The sequence below is a fragment of the Protopterus annectens genome, chromosome 3.part0 (genome assembly GCF_019279795.1).
Source record: "Protopterus annectens isolate FY-2018-M chromosome 3.part0, PAN1.0, whole genome shotgun sequence".
NCBI lineage: Eukaryota > Metazoa > Chordata > Ceratodontiformes > Protopteridae > Protopterus > Protopterus annectens.
Genome location: NC_056731.1, coordinates 1,239,674,232 through 1,239,692,738, shown reverse-complemented (window position 1 = coordinate 1,239,692,738; position 18,507 = coordinate 1,239,674,232).

Below are 18,507 nucleotides of genomic sequence, written 5' to 3'. Positions count from 1 at the left end.
AGTAATAAGCATAAATCAACAGTTCAAAAAATATGACATAAACCAGACCATTCTGCAAAAATCAAGAACAGATGAAAAGCCACTCTAGTACTTGTGTCTACCTTGGATGGGGGGGGGGGGGAGTACTCTGCACATTTGCACTGCATAACTTGGACTACATGAAAAGAGACATTGAGGAGCTCTCTGATTATGTAGCCCAGGCAGGTATGACCCTGACCTTGAGCAGTATCCTACCTTCACCAAGAATGATGCCACAATACAGAGATAAGATGATCAGCTTTAACAATTGGCTTAAACTCTGGTGTCATTCAAAGGGGATCCAATGTCTGTCTGCCTGGGATGACATGCTGGACAAGCCACGCTGCTTCGCAAGGGACGGCTTGCACCTGTCACCCCTGGGATTCCGGATATTGGCAAAGGCTCTTGCCACCCCCATAGTGCCTTTTTAGGCAAGGCTCAAATTCTAAACCTACCACCCTAGAACACAAAAAGGAAAAAACTAAGGGTAATGCTGCTCAATGCCAGAAGTCTAAATCTCAAAATGCACGCACTCGAGGCCCTTCTCAGTATGGAGAACATCGATGTCTGTGCAGTGACAGAAACCTGGTTCAAGGCTCCTGAGAGCACCCCAGCACTATCAGGTTTTACCTCTTATCATGCCCGCCCCAAAATCCGGACAATACCAAGAAAGGAGGGGGTATCCATATTCATCAAAGACACCCACACCTCAAGACTGGTGGCAACGCACGATGCATCGGAGACCATCCAGGTGCAATTAACCATAGGCAAGACTGCTCTGCAAATTGTAGCATGTTACAGGCCACCCTCACAAACTCAGGAACCTCACATGGCCTTCCTGAAAACACTAGAGGGGATAAATGTATCACCAAACACCATCATACTAGGTGACTTCAATTACCCTAATATAGACTGGGAACACTACTCAAGCCCAAACACCCTAGCCCAAAAGTTCCTGGAATTCATCAACTCAAATGCCATGGAACAACTAGTCACCATCCCCACAAGAGGAGAAAACATACTTGATCTCATCATCACGAACATGGGAGCACAATGTTCAACACCGGAAGTATACCCCTCACTGGTGAGATCAGATCACAAACTAATCTCGCTGGAGGTCCTCATCCCACCCCCACCTGAAATAAAAAAGACCACAGTAAAGAACTTCTCGAAAGCCAACTTCACACTTCTAAAGACTAGTGTGGTCTCCTTTAAGGCCTCCGAGCCGGCGGAAAAAAGTACTCAAGCTGCTGAATCACTTACAAATGCCTTCTACCAGCACCTGCAGGACTGCATGGATAAGGCAATCCCAAGCAAAACAAAGACTCTTTGTACCAAAGGCAAGCGTCCAGTCTGGTGGACCCCAGCCATAAACAAACTCTACAACAAAAGGAGGAAGCTACTACAAGATAGAGCAAAATCCTTAAAAGGTAAGACACCCTTGATCACTATAAGTAAAAAACTAAGAGCTCTCATAAAATCATCCAAAGCAAATTTTGAGAGAAAAATAGCTAAAGACTCAAAAGACAATCATAAGGCCTTCTTTAGCTATGTTAGAAACCTGGGAGGAAACTCCCAGATATGCTCAGAACTAGTTCAAAATGATGTGAAGATTACTGATCCTACAGACATTGCCAACATACTGGCTGACAGGTTCAGTGCAAACTTCTCCCCTCCTCCCCAAAAGGAGAGATATCTATACCAAGCGATTGCAGCCCCCCAAACATCTCCAACGCCCAAGTGAGAACTGCTCTCTCCAAAGCAAAAACACAGCATCCATGGGACCTGATGGTGTCCCCGGCTGTGTGCTCCACGAACTCAACGAGGAATTAAACCCACAGCTAGGACAGCTGTTTAATCATAGTCTTACCTCTGGATACGTATCCAGGGAGTGGCGCACTGCAACTGTGGTCCCACTTCACAAAGGCGGTGCCTCCACCGACCCTGGAAATTACCGTCCCATTAGCTTGACAAGCCTTATCTGCAAAGCCATGCAGAGGATCATAATGGACCTCATAAATAAAGACATAGGGAATTTGCAGACTTTGGATCCATCCCAGTTTGGCTTTGTCAAAGGCAGATCATGCCTTCTAAACTTGGTTGACTTTTTCGAAACAGTCACCAAAGCCATTGATGAGGGAAAGGCAGTCCATACAGCCTACCTCGATCTGGCAAAGGCCTTCGATACAATACCCCACTCGGGTATCATTGAAAAACTCATCAGCTTAAATGTTAACCCATACATCACAAGATGGGTTGCAAACTGGCTGAGTGACAGAAACCACAGGGTCAGAGTTGCTGGCACCATGTCAGACTCAAAGCCTGTCACAAGTGGTGTACCACAGGGCTCAGTCCTGGGCCCACTCTTGTTTGGCATCTACTTTTCTGAAGTACAAGCAAACACAGGAGGGTTATGGCTGACAAAGTTTGCAGATGACTGCAAACTGGGCGCCATAGTAGAAAACACATCTGACACAGATATCCTTCAGAAGGGTCTCACAGAAACGGATAACTGGTGCCAGGGCCATGGCCTAAAGTTAAATGCCAAAAAATGCATAGTCATACCCTTCGGGAAAAACAAGGTTACCCCTAGCTACCAAATAGGTGGCAATCCACTGAGCACAGAAGAAGTTATCAGGGACCTGGGGACCCAGGTTGATAGTAGTCTGTCATTCGACACCCATGTAGCTAAAGTAGTTAGGAAGACCTTCTACATTGCCCACCTTATCATGAAGGAATTCTCATCTAGATCAAGGGAGGTCATAGTCTCCCTATACTCATCACTCATCAGACCAATGATTGAGTACAATGCCCCATTCGGAATGTATCTGACCCGACACTTGCAGCAGCTGGAGAGGCCACAAAAGTTCCTCACCAAAAGGATAAAGGGTCTCAAACATCTGTCCTATGCTGCCCGACTGAAAGAACTCCAGCTCTATTCAGTCGCTTACCGCTTGCTCAGAGGTGACCTTTGCCTAACATACAAGGCCATGTCAAACCCAGATTTGATGAATATGCTTCACCTCAAAAATCTAGATCCGTCAGAGCCACAAGGGCGGAGACTTAAACCTCGACACGGCTATTAATAGGACGTGCTGGAGGGATAGATTCATCACCCAAAGACTCCCTATGCTGTGGAATAAAATCCCGGTATATGTGAGGCAGAGCACCTCGCTGGCCTTGTTCAAGAGAAATCTTGACCAATGGATGGGAGATCGCAGATATACCCCAGGGATTACCTCAGTGTCACTGCTCAACAGAGACACAGCAAAATAATGGGTATAGTTCCCCATACTAAAGGGGTGGCGTAAGCCACAAAACTATGGGCTAGGCTTGTAAATGCCCTCGGGCAGATAGCCTAGTATGAACCTATGAACCTATGAACTACTCCTTGCCTTGTTTTGACACCTTCAGAGTCACTACATGGGGGAGTGGGGTGCAACAAGTATGTCACAATTTGAAATGTCTCTGACTGACTGTGATGGCCCTGACACATTTGTCATACCTCTCAACTTCAGAGCAAGAAATCTGGACAAAGCCATACAAACGAGTGGGACAAAGGCCCAAAAATAAGGACAATTTTTAAATATTGCTCTTATAAACTTAGAAAGATAATAGAATAGGTATTGCATTAGTATGAATTTTCTGAATGGTATGAAATCTGAAACTCAAATGTCTGTCATCATTTTCTAACTTCAGTCTTTAATGATTTGTCACTAATTTGCCAAAAAAACACACTTTTATGAAAAATAGACCAAAAATGTGATGTAAAAATATAAAATAGCCACACAATACAGCTGGGAACCTGTCAAAGAAGGGACACATTAATATTAGTACTGCTAACTTGAGCAACTGACAAAATAAAAGAATCTACATGCATTTCTGAAATAAAAGTAATCTATAACTCTGATTATTACAGTTATTTCTTAATTGTAAACCCTCCATGTTTTCTTCCAAAATTGCTATTTTGCGGAGGGATTATTAGGGGGAAGAGCAACATTTTGAGCCAAAATCAGGGACAGTTGAGAGGTTTGGCTATGCCTAATTCTATAAAGCAATTTATTTGCATGTACCTCTCAACCTGTTGTTGTTGTTGTTGTGTCTTTCAGCTTTTCCCGGTTATGGGTCGCCACAGTGGAACTCCGTTCCACTAATGATTGGCAGTAGATTTTTACATGCTGAGTTGCCAGCTCTGACCCACAACCTTGAGAGATATGACAAATGTGTCAGGGCCATCACAGTCAGCCAGAGACATTTCAAATTGTGACATACTTGTTGCACCCCACTCCCCCATGTAGTGACTCTGGATGTGTCCCATTCGCACATATCTCCACAAAGAAGACGCTCTAGCTGAGAATCAAACAGGATAACATCTTACTGTGAGGAGACAATGCTACAGCAGCACCACCACTGCCTCTCAACCTGTTAATGCAATAAATCTGGACAAGGCCAAATATATTGGGGGAACATATAAACAGTACTAAAAATTGCTCTTGTATAAACTGAGACAGTTGATAGAACAACAGGTCATACTTTAGCATGCATTTTTCTGAAGGTTATGAAGTCTGAAACTGTGTGTCATTATTTAGTGACTTAATTCTTAAATGATTTGCCAGAAAACCACAAATTTTATGAGGAACAAACCAAAAATAAGCAAAAATCTATTCATTCTTTGAAAATCTGGACAGTTGGGAGATATAGTTCAGCTGGGGCTGTCTTTAAGTTTGCCGCCCTTCCCCTCACAAAATCATGGTCGAATGGAGCCTCCCCCTGCAGCCATTCCAATGATCCATTACTTGGCTATTTCACTCCATTTACCATAAACACTAATGTGCATACTGATTTACTTCTATGATGATTTGGACTTCATTTGAAAGTTTTATTTTGCATTTTACAGCACAAACACTAAGACATCTGCTAACAAACTTAGCATTAAAACTTCTCTGCCCTTGAAACTCACATTCATTGAAACAGCATTGAAACCCACATTCAAAGAAAATACATTTTACCAGTGGCAGATAAAGATTAATTCTGGGCTGTTTTCAAATCATAGGCCCCTTGCATATGAAACATACATGTGCTCTTTGATGCACCTTCCTATTGTTTTGAACATTTTTCCAGTAAACAATGAAACAAAACGCATGCACCAATAATGACAAAACTGCCCAATTCAGAACATCTTTCCAGTAAACAATGAAACAAAATGCATGCACCCATAATGACAAAACTGCCCAGTTCAGAACATTTCCATCATAAAAGTCTATTCAAACTTCTACAGTCCACCATTATCAGTAAATATTCACAATTCTACAGTCCACCATTATCAGTAAATATGCCCAATTCTACAGTCCACCATTATCAGTAACTACGCACAATCTCTGAAGAAGTAAAAAAAGTCATCTAAATAATTCCACATTAAATAAATCTGTAACTAATGAAGAGGTTGCTGCTAGCAAACACCTTTATATTTCATGGTTTCATCGAAAAATAAAGTGTCTGATGCCCCTGAGGAATAAATTGCCTATATTACATTAAAAATGATAAGCTAGTAATATTGCAATAGGAAATGAATGGCAAACTGATAACAGGCTCATAGTTAGTATCTTAACTTTTTCAGTATGGCAGCATTCACCCGTTGTGGGAGTAGAACCAACAACCTTCTGCACCATTATATTGGGTGACTTCAACTACCCAAACATAGATTGGGAGCATTACTCTAGCTCCAACACCCTTGCCCAAAGGTTCCTAGAATTCATAAACTCAAATGCTATGGAACAACTTGTTACCACTCCCACAAGAGGGGAAAACATACTGGACCTGATCATCACCAACATGGGGACTATATGCTCCAGACCAGAAGTGTATCCCTCACTGGTAATATCAGACCATAAACTGATCTCACAGGATATTCACATCCCGACCACACCCCCTGCCTAGAAAACCACAGTGAAAAACTTCTCTAAAGCAAATTTCACACTCCTCAAAACCGAGGTGGAATCCTTCAAAGCCCCCGGGCCTGTGGAAAATACGGCCCAGACCGCAGAATCCTTTATAAATGCATTCTATGAACACCTTCAGGAATGCATGGATCATGCAATCCCAAATAAAACCAAGACCCAATCCTCCAAAGGCAGACGACCTGTCTGGTGGACCCCAGCCATAAACAAACTATACAATAGAAGGAGGAAGCTACTACATGATAGAGCAAAATCCCAAAAAGGGAAGGCATCTCTGATCAGTATTAGCAAAAAACTAAGGGCACTCATAAAATCGTCAAAGGCCAGCTTCGAGAGAAACATTGCACAGGACACTAAAGATAATCACAAGGCTTTCTTTAGTTATGTTAGGAACCTGGGTGGGAATTCACAGATATGCTCAGAATTAGTCCAAAATGACAAAAAATACACTGATCCCATAGACATTGCCAACATCCTAGCTGACAGGTTCAGCGCAAACTTCTCCCCCCCCCCACCAAAAGGGCAAATATCTATCCCAGCAGAGTGCTGCCCCCGACATCTCAGATGCTCAGGTGGGAGCCGCCCTCTCCAAAGCAAAAAACACAGCATCAATGGGACCAGACGGTGTCCCAGGCTGCGTCCTACATGAACTCCAAGAAGAGCTAAACCCAAACATAAAACTACTGTTCAATCTCAGCCTTACTACAGGATATGTACCCAAAGAGTGGCGTACAGCAACAGTGGTCCCTCTCCACAAAGGTGGTGCCTCAACGGACCCTGGAAACTATAGCCCCATAAGCCTGACTAGCTTGGTCTGCAAAGCTATGGAAAGGATCATTATGGACCTCATAAATAAAGATATTGGGGACCTACAGACACTGGATCCTACCCAGTTTGGCTTTGTTAAGGGCAGATCCTGCCTCTTAAACTTGGTTGACTTCTTTGAAACAGTCACCAAGGCCATTGACGAAGGGAAGGTGGTCCACACAGCCTATCTGGACCTCGCAAAAGCCTTCGATACAATACCCCACTCGGGCATTATAGATAAGCTCACCAGCTTAAATATAAACCCCTATGTCACTAGATGGGTTGCAAACTGGCTCAAGGACAGAACCCACATGGTTAGAATTGCTGGAGCCATGTCAGACTCCAAACCAGTTACAAGTGGCATCCCACAAGGCTCAGTCCTGGGACCTCTCTTGTTTGGTATATATTTCTCGGAGGTACAGGCCAACACGGAAGGACTGTGGCTGACCAAGTTCGCAGATGACTGCAAACTGGGTGCCATAATCGACTCTCCAGCCGACACAAGCATCCTCCAAAAGGGCCTCATAGAAACAGACAACTGGTGCCAGAGCCATGGCCTCAAGCTAAATGCCAAAAAGTGTATAGGCATCCCCTTTGGCAAAAACAAAGTGCCCACAAATTACCACATAGGTGGTAATCCATTAAGTACAAAAGAAGTCATTAGGGACCTGGGGACCCAAGTTGATAGCAATCTCTCATTTGACAACCATGTGGCCAAAGTGGTTAGAAAAACATTTTATATAGCCCACCTAATCATGAAGGGATTCACATCTAGATTAGGGGAGGTCATCGTGCCTCTTTACTCATCCCTCATCAGGCCCATAATCGAGTACAATGCCCCTTTTGGGATGTACCTTACCAAACACCTGCAGCAACTGGAAAGACCCCAAAAGTACCTCACCAAGAGGATCAAAGGGCTCAAACAGATGCCATATGCTGCCCGGTTAAAGAAACTCCAGCTCTACTCAGTGGCATACCGACTGCTCAGAGGTGACCTGTGCCTGACGTATAAGGCCATGTCCAACCCGGAATTAAGGGACATGCTGCACCTCAAAAAATCCAAATCCCATCGAGCTACACGCTCGAGAGACTTGAACCTCAGCACTGAAATAAATAGGACATGCTGGAGGGACAGATTCATAACCCAGAGGCTCCCTTCACTATGGAATAAAATCCCAGTCCAGGTTAGGCAGAGTCCCTCATTGACTCTCTTCAAGAGGAATCTTGATGAGTGGATGGGAGATCATAGGTTTACCCCGGGTATCCCTTCTGTGTCACTGTTAGACAGAGGCACAGTATACTAACCTCGAAAAAGGGCATAGCAAAATTAATTTAAAATGGGTGGCGAAAGCCAAACATACTCTGGCTAGGCTTATAAATAACCTAGGGCAGATAGCCTAGTATGAACCTATGAACCTATGAACCTATAATCAAAAGCAAGTACACAACCTGTTGTGCTATTAACAATGCAAGCTGACTTAGCATAAGCAGCACTAAACTTCTCTTCCCCTGCAGCTCTCAGCTCCTTGTAAAATCTACTCAATACTCAACTGTATCTCAACTTCACAGCACAAGAAATCTGGAAAAAGCAAAATTTATTGGGGGGGGGGTCAAAAGCCCAAAAACCAGGGACACATTAAACATTGCTTGTATAATCTTGGAAAGTTGCTAGAATAAAATGCTGTATTATCACCATACATTTTACTGCCAAGGTCCCTGTGCAAAAGAGTCAGAACAACATACCACTATGCCAAATCAGCTGCTTTGTGAAAGAGAGGAAGACTGAAACTTAAATGGCTATCGTTTAATGAATTCAGTTCTCACCATAGCTGTCAACCTCAGCACAAAACACCTGGACAAACCCAGTAATGAGGGAATATAGCCCTCAAACATATTCAGTGAATTCAGTTCTTGCCATAGTTGTCAACCTTAGCACAAAAAACCTGGACAAAGCCAATAATGGGGTAATACAGTCCCAAAAATAAGGACACATTTCAAATATTCATCTTATAAACTTAGAAAATTGCTAGAATAAAATTTTGTGTTAATATGTATTTTCTGAAGAATATGAAGTCTGAAATTCAAATGCCTGTCAATTTTACTTCTAACTGAACAAAAACAATTTTCAGCAGAGGCCCAGGGAGAAATACTGCAGACACCAGAACAAATCCACACAAACACATGGATGACATGCAGACTCCACACAGAAGGCACCCCAGCCAAGAATCAAACCAGAAAACCTATAGTTGTGAAGCAACAATGCTACCACTGCACCATCAAATATGTACAGAATGAAACATTCAGAAACCTGAAGTTTGAAATTCAAATGCCTGTCAATTTTATTTAACATTTGTTAATCAGGACAGTCTGACTTGGAACAAAAAAACAATTTTCAGCAGAGACCCAGGAATAAATAATGCAGACATGTCTTTGTAACATGGGAGGACACAAAAGCAAACCCACACAAACACAGGGAGAAGATGCAGACCTCACACAGAAGGCACCTCAGCCAAGAATCAAACCTGACAACCTGCAGCTGTAAGGCAACAATGCTACCACTGCACCATCAAATATCAAGCATTGCAGCATTTAGAAACCACATATATTATGAGGAACAGATCAGATCAAATATGAGGGAAAAATCTGCAATTTTTTTTACAAATGGTGGTGGGTAGGGAATTTAGGTCCTTAACACCTGCATACAAGGTACAGGGTTCAAGCCTGAGGTATTCCCTATCACACCACCATGAGTTTGTTCTAGCCACCAGTATATAGCAACTGGGGCATTACACATACACCTACCTGGAGCGATGTAGATCCCTTCATGCCATTAAATCCATAGCTGTTAGAGCACTACAAACTTGCCCACGCATTATGTTCATTGGAGCATCAAATCCACCACGCGAGATGTTCTTCCCCCGATGAGACTCCAGCCTGCTGACGTTGCAGTCTGATCCATTTCCAGCAACAGTCTATGCAGTTACAACTGCATAGACTTCTGGGATCTCTGCTCTTAAATGTTTCCTAATCCGGACTGCTGCTGAAACAGCCTGCGCACGCTCAAAAATCCGCGATTTTTAATTTTCTTTTTATCTTTTATTTTCTTTCTTTTTTACAGCTGGGGGGGCTGCAGTCCGGCAGTCCAATAGCACGGGCCACCCCTGCAGGACATGCACAAAAGTGAATTGGAGCTAAAATTTAAAAATTAAAAAAAAAAGAACTTGAATGAAGGATGGCTACTGGAAATAATAAGGTATAGGGTGCTTGTTTTCTATGGAATGAAAGGGCTGCATTGATCAGGCAAATGGAGAGGATCCTTATAGCTGCTAAGTCAAGGAACAAAAGTAAAGAAAACAGGCAAACACACACAAAACATGACAATGCAGTATCAAATACAAGGTATAAACTTGGCAAGAACATGTTTTTTTTAAACAGCAGCTTGCATATCTGACCATCAGGGAACACTGAATGCTGTACAGTGAACTACTCCAACAGATAATGGACACAAAATCTCGGGACTAATATAGGTTATATTTAAAATTATATTTAACATATGGAATAGAAGCAGCTCTGAATATTAACAGGTACAGATGATGGGACTGTACTACTCAAGTGCAAAATAGAATACTTACACTGTCCAAAATGATGGGACTGCACAGCTTATTTGCAAAGCGGAGTACATACTCTGTAAAGCAAATCCATTGACCCTGCAACATCTGCAGCCTACATAAGTCCTCACCCACACAAAGCAAATAGTATCATAAGCAATAGTACATAGACAAAGTAGCAGTTAGTATAGGCAGCCTTATAACTAGTTTACATGTTTTCAGGAAGATACACCAGAGATATCATATGATGTGCAATGTATGCTGCATGCACCTGTGATGTGCATGTGATGTACATTGCATTCAGCTGGGATGCACATGCTATGTCTGCATGGTAAGAGATGTCAACTGCCATGGCAAATGCAAATAAAGCTTTATATGCAAGAAAGTCCAATAATGCACATCAAGAGGAAGGAGGTACATAAACCTTTGCAAAACAGAAAATGGAGTAGATATTGAGACACTAAAAGCATGAATATACACAGAAGATAATGGTATGGGTACCAGAAATAAGGGTTCCTATTACATTATTGAAAGGTAATGTAATCGAATGATCAAAACTTCGAAATGGCAGCATTTCAAAGCTTGTAATGTGGGGGGCTGCACCCCCCTGCTAAATATATATTCCAACTCCGAGATCGCACTACAGTGAGGAAAGGTCAAATATTCCAATCCTCACTGTACTAAGATCCCACAATGCAATCTTTGAAATGCTGCCATTTCGAAGTTTTGATCATTCGATCACATTATCTTTTGATAGGAACTCCCAGAAATAACATATCCCATAAGCTAAAGATGGATACATTTCCACATCTCCACAACCAAACAAATGTTTGCCTAGGATACATGACATAACTACGTTTTCTCATGATAGATCCATATTGTGATGCAACAGATAAATATTTAACAGCACTTATAAAGAAAACATGGTGGTGGTGGTGCTCCGGTAGCGTTGTCACCTCACAGTAAGACATTGTCCTGTTCGATTCTCAACTAGAGCGTCTTCTGTGTGGAGACGTGTGAATGGGTGTACCTTCATTGAAGGTTGTGCATCAGGGCTGGCAACTCGGCATGTAAAAATCCACTGCCAATCATTAGTGGACCGGAGTTCTGCTGTGGTAATCCCTAACCGGGAAAAGCCAGAAGACACAACAACAACAATAACAACAACAACAACAACAACATGGCTATAGCACAAAAGTGATTGAGTGGCAACTGTAAGTCCCAGAACATGAATCACTTGAGTATAGTCATCACTGAAAACAGTGGGCATTGAAACTAATTGTACTGCTGTTTATAACTGTTCTCTGCAATTCTCATGATCCATTTTTTTTTCTTTTTCTTGTTTTTCATTTTCTTTGTAAATTACATCAAATTGTTCAGTCGTGTTTTATCTGACACCTTTTGACTTACACTACTGGAACTGAATTTTATCTCTTTTAGTAGTTGTGATGATCTCTTAAAAGTATACAAATGGCATGTTATATGCAATATGGCAATAGTAGGGCATCAGTATTCGCCATCATTAATCATTATTTGTATGCTTGTGCTCTGCATGCAGTTACGTTAATGTATTTTTCAATGAGAGGTCATAGAGCTAAAACTAATGCTCTACTTGAATGATCTAACTCAAAGCTGATTCCACAAAGAAATCATTCTGTATTGAACCAGTTTAAGTCTATTCTTATGGGCCACATAAGAACCTCTATGTAAAGTAGTTTGTCAGTAGAAAGATCACATTTTTATTTACAAATGTGTAGTTATTTATCCAAAACCTAGAATGACAAGTCATATTGAGGCATAAAGACTCTTAACCGGCAACAGTGTAAGCAATACTGTAGCTCATAAGCAACTGCTGAATCAGAAAAAATGCTTACACTGCACAGACATCACAGACCTACAGGCATCACTATACCCTATGTACAGCACCATAACCTTATATGTTCATGCATTTATGTATTTATTTATTTGCAATTTGATAACCTAGTAGGAAAGTCATGACTATATAGGACAGTAGCCCAAAGACAATAATTCAAAGCAAAGACAATGACAATAATTTCAGTCTAGTAAATGATTTATAGCAGATGACATATGGAAAGCAAGTGCAAAAAAAATTGGCAGTACAAGAATTAGAATTCAAATTAAGACTGCACTGACATTTGAGATTGAGATGAATGTAACATTTTCAGGAAATTCTGTTTACAAAATATACATAAATAATGCTTGCAGTAAGAGGAAATACTTTCTGTTAAAAGGTACAAAAACAGTTAGTGGATCTCTTTAATGCAGGTGCAATTAGAGTCTCTTTGCAAGTGCTGTTTGAGATGTTTTTGAATGTGTCCATAGTTTCTATATTATATGCCAGTTGGTGGTTGATTCCATAAAGCAGATCCCTCTCTTGAGTAGGTCTTTTTTCCTATGGCACCTTTATAACTGGTCCACATTAAAGTAAGAGTGATCTTTAGACTGCTTCTAAAGGAATAGTTCTGTTCTTTGTTTTGGAGTATTTTTTTTTTTATTTGGAGTATTTATTTATTTTTAAGGTATGTGCAGTAGCCTAGTTTAATATTTTTACATAGCAATATACTTATGGGGTTGGTGGCTCTGTTAGTAATAGGAAGTCAGTAGTTTTGTCCCTACAATATACAGTGATGGCAGTTCATGTCTGCAAGGACAGCAATCTAAAGCTTTGGTTTTCATTTATTTGTATTTTATGTGTGTTATGTGCAGAGTAAAGGATTATAATGATCAAAGCATATTATATATTGGGAATTGGGACATTTGTGGCTAAGGACATTTTTAAGGTTGATGAGAGAAGGTGTGAAATCCTACTGCATAATCACCTTTAGCAATCTTAACTTAGATTGAAATGGGCCACACTATAATTACTTACTTCATTTTCTGCCCCCTAACAACTTGTCACAAATGGTTACATTAGGCAAAAAGCCCAGTCCTATTACTTGGAAAAATATTCTTTTAGATATTATTTTCACAGACATTCCCAGCAAGTTAAAGTAACTAAAAAGATCTCTCACTTGTACTAGTGATCTTTGTACCTTGTTTAGTAAATAGTATCTGAAACATAGCAATTAGCCTTTCCTGACTACCCTAACATATAGCAGATTCAAATGGTACCTGAACTAGCCCTCGTATCTGGTCATGTTTGCACATCTGCTCAGATCTCACAACCATACTAGACCTATTCTGCAACTCTCCCTCTAATATGTAACCCTGCTCATCCAACAAAAAAAATTCACAGTTGAATAAGTTACTAAGTCCAACATGGCTTTTCTACAGGTGTCATCTAAATATCAACATGGCATTTCTAAATATATCATCCACAAATAAATTTAATAATGTCACCATGCTCTCTATCAAAGATAGTATTTGAGCTCCTGTTGTTAGCTATGTCCCTTTCAGTACTTCACAAACTCAACTCCATGGCATATTGCAATATCTTCCGTAAAAGTTATTAAACTTAAAAAGTAAAATATTTTCTTTAAAAAACAGAATTTAACTATAACATTCAGGTCCATGTACTTCACCTTAAACTTATCAAGCTAGGCAGTAAACTATAATTAGAGTCACTTAATTAGATATATAATTATAACACTTGCTACCAAAATAATCCTGCCCAGTTTTAAACATCATTAATTGTGCCTTTCCCAAAAGTTCCTGTGTTCTCTTCTGCTACAGATTATCAACCTACAAGTAGCAGTGTCATTAGCTAAAATTCTCAAAATTATTATTTATATCTAAGCATTAGGGTACATTCAGTAATACATCTTGCTGGCATACAACATGGTTTTATGTCTAAATATAGAGCACTACTAAATATAAACTTACAGAGCAAATATTTTCAAATATGGAGACTGAATTAGGAACTGTTTTAGTGTTCCTGGACTTAAAACTTGCATTCGGAAGTGTAGAACACTCCTGAATACCTCACAGTCTGGAAAGCTATGCCTTTTCTTCTGAAGGTAGCCTATGCTTCCCAAACTAACTTTCAAAGTGTATGGTCTCAAACTATCTGTCAAACAAAATCAAATGTATATAGAGACTAGGACACTTAGCAGAAGTGTCTCATGGATTTGTGCTTGGCACACATTAGTCTCTCTGTTCAAAAATAATTATTACTTTTGACTGTCCTGAAGTCAGCTGCATTTTGTGCACTAATAGCACCATCTTTAGCAGGCATCACAGGACCACCCACATGTTTAACATGGTCTTACAAAATGGCTTTCTTACAATTTGTAATTGGCTTTCAGCTAAATAACTTACATTTGTCTCATTAAAATCATCTGTTATGTTAGTCAGCACCAATAAAACAACGGATTCTATCCATGCCTTATATGTTAGAGATCCTAATTTATTAAACTCTGATAACATTGAAACAAAAGTGCCTCATCATGCATATGTATGAAGTTAGCAGAGTTTAATAAATTATTGTCTGTGATCTTGAGACAAATTCTTTTTTTTTTTCCGGTCATTTCCATTTTTCCAACTCAGTTTGCCTGCTGGATCTACCTTTGGTCATGTATGTTAGAGATCCTGATAGCACCTCTCTATGGGACTATGTTCGTGCATAGGAATTACAGCAAACGCCTTATAATCAAATGTTAAACAGCAAAAGTTTAAACTACTGAACATGCTTAACATCATAAAATAATTAATTGAATGGCCATAATCGGCCAGCATCATGAACGTAATCATCCAAGGTGGGGCTTCACCACCCACATCCCCCAGTGTGGGGGTCTGTACCCCCCACACCCCTCTAACTATATATACTAACTCCTTGATTGCACTACAGTGGGGAATTGAGCAAATTAAAAAAAGTATTTCTTTCACTTACCTTATGCATCACAGTGCTTCCTGGTTGTTGGCCAGTTATGGCCATTCAATTAATTACTTTTCAATGTTAAGCATGTTCAGTAGTTTAAACTGTTTCTGTTTAATATTCTATTACAAGGCGTTCACTGTAATTCTTATTCAATGTGTGAACGTAGACCCCCTCTCAACCATGCAACAATAAACATAAATATTTAGCTGTGCTTATTGACACAAAGCTGTCATTTCATGCTCATACAGAATAATAAACTACAAAAGTGCCTAAGTAGCACTCAGTTTTTCCTAGCCCTCTTATCTCATTCTAAACTCAGAGGTACAGTGCAAGAAGAACTTTACTATGAGAAAGTACCTAAGTAACAGGATCAGTTTCCCTAGTCACTTGGCTTGCCCTCACCTCTCATCTTAAACTCAGAAATATTGTGCAAGTGCAACTTTGCCATAAGAAACTGCCTAAGTAGCAAGGCATGTTTGCTAGTTATTTTCCACAGTTTGATTACAGATTTTTGAGCAGAGGTGTGTGCTTGAAACCCATCCTATCCTTATTCAGTCTAGTTGGCCATTGCTTTTCCCTATAACAGTAATTGTTTTTACCCCAGAATGAGGAGAAGTGCTACAACTGTGGTTTAACTTCCTGTAGCTGAAGATATATGATTTCATGCTTGGAGGTGGGGTTCAGGCACCTAGGCAGCAAGACATTTCCCTGTGGAACATTTGACTGGGGACACATGGCTGAAGTAACATTCAGCTGCAGAGAAATATGGCTGTTTGCAAATTCCCTGTGGGCAAAGAGAAGCACAACCTGCCATGCTCACAGCTTTAATAACCAAATAAATGGTGGCAGAAGAAGTAATGAGTGTTGTGCTCAGTGTACAGTACAGACTTATGTAACTACAACATGTAGAAGTGTGCTACAGCATGCAGGAAATCCTGCAGGATACTGTAGTCACATTTATGCTCCAGTATGTGTTTTAAGTAATGCTCTGTAGACAGTGTGAAGGGGGTAGTGGTCCATACACTCCAATTATAAAGGCACTGCCCATTGTGCACTGCATTTTTACTGCCATTGACATGACCTCTGGTCAGCCTGCTGCTGATGCCTGCCATATTGCCTGTTGTCTCGTGTTCCCTTGGTGACCATGGACATTGTTTTCCCCTTGTGCATTTGGTGACTGAAGTTGTGGGCATGGCAGAATATGCTTCTCTTTGCCCACAGGGAATTTGCAAACAGCAATATTTCTCTGCAGCTGAATGTCACTTCAGGCATGTTTCCCCAGTCAAATGTACCACAGGGAAATGTCTCGCTGCCTAGAAGCCTGAACCCCTGGAGGTGGGTAGTTGCTGATGGACTATGAAAAGTTTTAAAGTGATGTAAATACCACAAAACGCAGCACATACTTAGTTTCATAGTTTCATAGTATAGTACTAGGCTATCTGCCCTAGGGCATTTATAAGACTAGCCAAGGTGTATGTGGCTTTCGCCACCCCATGTAATGATACAAAAGTGTACAATTTAAATTAAATTTAGTTTACTGTGCCTCTATCTAGCAATGACACAGAGATGACCCCCGGGGTAAACCTACGATCACCCATCCATTCGTCCAGATTTCTCTTGAAGAGAGTCAGTGAGGGGCTCTGCCTAACATGGACATGTATCCTGTTCCAGAGTGCGGGAAGCCTCTGGGTTATGAATCTGTCCCTCCAGCATGTCCTATTCATATTTGTGCTGAGGTTTAGATCTTTAGCTCTCATGGCTCTGATGGATTTGGATTTTTTGAGGTGGAGCATGTCCATTAATTCTGAATTGGACATGGCCTTGTATGTAAGGTACAGATCACCTCTGAGCAGGTGGTATGCTACTGAATAGAGCTGGAGCTTTTTCAGTCTGGCAGCATATGACATATGCTGGAGACCCTTGATCTTCTTGGTAAGGTACTTTTGGGGTGTCTCCAGCTGCTGCAGGTGCCGGGTGAGGTACATACCAAATGGGACATTGTACTCAATCATAGGCCTGATAAGGGAGGAATATAAGGGTACAATGACATCCTTTCATCTGGATGTGAATCCCTTCATGATAAGGTGGGCAAGGTAGAAGGTCTTTCTAACCACTTTGGCGACGTGGGTGTAAAATGAGAGGTCACTGTCAACTTGGGTCCCCAGGTCTCTGATTACTTTTTCCGTACTTAATGGATTACCACCTATGTGGTAATTTGTGGGTACTTTGTTTTTTCCAAAGGGGATGACTATACATTTTTTGGTATTTAGTTTAAGGCCATGAATCTGGCACCAGTCGTCTGTTTCTGTGAGGCCCTTCTGGAGGATGCATGTGTCAGCTGGTGTGTTGACTATGGTGCCTAGTTTGCAGTCATTTGTGAACTTTGTCAGCCACAACCCCCCTATGTTTGCCTGCACAGCTGATAAATAAATGTCGAAGAAGAGGGGTCCCAAGACAGAGCCCTGTGAGACTCCACTTGTGACTAGCTTAGAGTCTGACATAGCTCCAGCTATTCTGACTTTGTGGGTTCTGTCCTTTAGCCAGTTTGCAACCCATCTTGTGACAAATGGGTTTACATTTAAGCTGTTGAGCTTGTCTATGATGCCTGAGTGGGGTATTGTGTCGAAGGCTTTTGCCAGATCCAGGTAGGCTGTATGAACTGCTTTACCTTCATCGATGGCTCTAGTGACTGTTTCAAAAAAGTCCACCAGGTTTAAAAGACAGGATCTGCCTTTTACAAAGCCGAACTGGGTAGGGTCAATTGTCTGTAGGTCCCCGAAGTTTTTGTTTATGAGTTTCATAATGATCCTTTCCATAGCTTTGCAGACCAGGCTGGTCAAGCTTATGGGGCGGTAGTTTCCAGGGTCTGTAGAGGTGCCACCTTTGTGGAGTGGGACCACTGTAGCTGTACGCCAGTGTTCAGGGACGTATCCTGTAGCAAGGCTAAGATTAAACAGTGTTCTAATGTGCGGGTTTAGCTCCTCTAGGAGTTCACATAGCACGCAACCTGGGACACCGTCAGGTCCCTTCAAGTTTATATGGTAAACTGTATGAGAAGTGAGACAATGTGTAATTTGTTTTATTTTTTCTGACTGCTTTGTAGGTCAGTGGTGGTGTTGAAGCTGATGAGTCTGATATTTGGTCTCTTAACCCTCTTGTCCCTTCAAACTGACATTTACTTTCCATCTTCTACTCAAGAGAAGTCTAAACTATATCCACTGCTGAATCTGTTTCTTTGCTCACCAACTACTTCACCTGGCACAGTTTTAATAATCCTGAC